At 41.0% G+C, this 2649-nt stretch overlaps 1 pseudogene; it reads right to left on the reverse strand.

Annotated features, from left to right (window-relative positions):
• Positions 1-378: 378 nt before the first annotated feature.
• LOC132424953 (elongation factor 1-alpha 1 pseudogene) lies at positions 379-2086 on the reverse strand (annotated as a pseudogene).
• Between the last annotated feature and the right edge of the window lie 563 nt (positions 2087-2649).

Below are 2649 nucleotides of genomic sequence, written 5' to 3' on the forward strand. Positions count from 1 at the left end.
GAATATTGTAAATGTGAATGCACTTTCCCATAACTGGGAACTTAAGTTTGATGTAACTCATTTACTCAATACTTATGTAACCATACAAAATTTTATATGCAACATGAGCTTTCATATTATAGAATTTGACCTTCTTACAAACTAGCTTATGTAACAGTTACTTTGCTTATCTGTCCTGTGTCGTACCAACGCGTTTCTATGATGTACTTCAACAGGTGAATTCTCCTTACACAAGGGTAAGAAACCTGAAGCTCCAACCCATAAATATAAAATTCATTTTTTCAGCAGACTTAATACCAGAAATAGATTATGGACAACTCTTACCTAAGTAGTTAGTACTATAGGAAGTTACAGTGTTGACCAAAAGAAAACACAGGCTTCTCATTAAACTTTTTTAATGGGTCTCAAATTCTGTGACAGATTTTTGGTCAAGTTGTTTCCATTAAAAAGTACTGATTTTAAAAACTAATAACTTAAAACTGCCACACACAAAACAAATGGTCCACAACACATTCTCCTTTCCTTCTGAAGGTTTTACGATGCATTGTTATTATTAACCAGTCTTTTGCTATTAAACTTAAATGGCCAATTGAGACAAAGAGTTCTGAGAACGTTCTTCCACCAGTGATTAAGACCGGGGTGGCAGGTATTGGGGATAATATTCATTTAGCCCTCTGAGCTTTCTGGGCAGACTTGGTGACCTTGCCAGCTCCAGCTGCCTTCTTGTCCACTGCTTTGATGACACCCACAGCAACCGTCTGTCTCATGTCACGAACAGCAAAGCGGCCCAGAGGAGGATAGTCAGAGAAGCTCTCAACACACATGGGTTTGCCAGGAACCATATCAACGATGGCTGCATCACCAGATTTCAAGAATTTGGGGCCATCTTCCAGCTTTTTCCCAGAACGACGATCAATCTTCTCCTTCAGCTCAGCAAACTTGCAGGCAATGTGAGCTGTGTGACAATCCAGCACAGGTGCATAGCCAGCACTGATTTGGCCTGGATGGTTCAAGATAATCACCTGAGCTGTGAAGCCAGCTGCTTCCATCGGTGGGTCATTTTTGCTGTCACCAGCTACATTGCCACGATGAACATCTTTGACAGACACGTTCTTGACATTGAAGCCCACATTGTCCCCAGGAAGGGCTTCACTCAAAGCTTCATGGTGCATTTCAACAGACTTCACTTCAGTCGTCACATTGACTGGAGCAAAGGTGACCACCATGCCAGGTTTGAGAACACCAGTCTCCACTCGACCCACAGGGACAGTGCCAATACCACCAATTTTGTAGACGTCCTGAAGGGGCAAACGCAAGTGTTTGTCAGTTGGGCGAGTTGGTGGCAGGATGCAACCCAGAGCTTCAAGCAGTGTGGTTCCACTGGCATTGCCATCTTTACGGGTGACTTTCCATCCCTTGAACCACGGCATGTTAGCACTTGGCTCCAGCATGTTGTCACCATTCCAGCCAGAAATTGGCACAAATGCTACCGTGTCGGGGTTGTAGCCAATTTTCTTAATGTAGGTGCTGACTTCCTTTACAATTTCCTTGTATCTCTTCTGGCTGTATGGTGGCTCGGTGGAATCCATTTTGTTAACTCCAACAATTAGTTGTTTCACACCCAGAGTGTAGGCCAGAAGGGCATGCTCACGGATCTGCCCATTCTTGGAAATACCTGCTTCAAATTCACCAACACCAGCAGCAACAATCAGGACAGCACAGTCAGCCTGGGATGTGCCTGTAATCATGTTTTTGATGAAGTCTCTGTGTCCTGGGGCATCAATGATGGTTACATAGTACTTGCTGGTCTCGAATTTCCATAGGGATATATCAATGGTGATACCACGCTCACGTTCAGCTTTCAGTTTGTCCAAGACCCAGGCATACTTAAAGGAGCCCTTCCCCATCTCTGCAGCCTCCTTCTCGAACTTTTCAATGGTTCTCTTGTCGATCCCACCACATTTGTATATCAGATGGCCAGTAGTGGTGGACTTCCCCGAATCTACGTGTCCAATGACAACGATGTTGATGTGTGTCTTCTCCTTTCCCATTTTTGCTTAGGTTTAGTGGTGGTTTTCATGACACCTGTATCCTGGTGGCAAACCCGTTGCGAAAAAGCCAGTTTTCTCTTTCTTAAAATGAAGATAAGAATATAAGCAACTTCATGGAAGATTTCATGTCATAAAGTATGCAAAACATTTACTACAGTGTCTGTATATTAAAAGAATGCAAAAAGAATTTAGCTATGGTCATTAATTAGATGTCTTATACCAGTTTCCAAAATAGAAGAAATACATAGACAAATTGAGGAAAACCAAAGAGGAAAAAACACTCAAATAAATTTAAATTCTGTCCAATAATTTAATTTTCTCTGGATTAGAGAAATGCCACTCATTTTATTTTAGTGGCAAGTCTTTAACAGAAAAGCAAGGGAGATTTGAATTTAAATGCATATTTCCATTTATCAGTGGCTCCATTATGGTGCTTTTTCATTCATAATGGTAAAAAGGATTTGTCAACATTAATATAGAGTGCAGAGAAAAACAAGAGTTAAGGCATATAAGAATTGGATAGTGCCTCTGTATTTTAAAAGTATTTTTTAGTGTAAAATATTTCTGTGATTCTTGGGTAATAGGATTCTTATTTTCC

The sequence above is a fragment of the Delphinus delphis genome, chromosome 4, assembly GCF_949987515.2.
Source record: "Delphinus delphis chromosome 4, mDelDel1.2, whole genome shotgun sequence".
Taxonomy (NCBI): domain Eukaryota; kingdom Metazoa; phylum Chordata; class Mammalia; order Artiodactyla; family Delphinidae; genus Delphinus; species Delphinus delphis.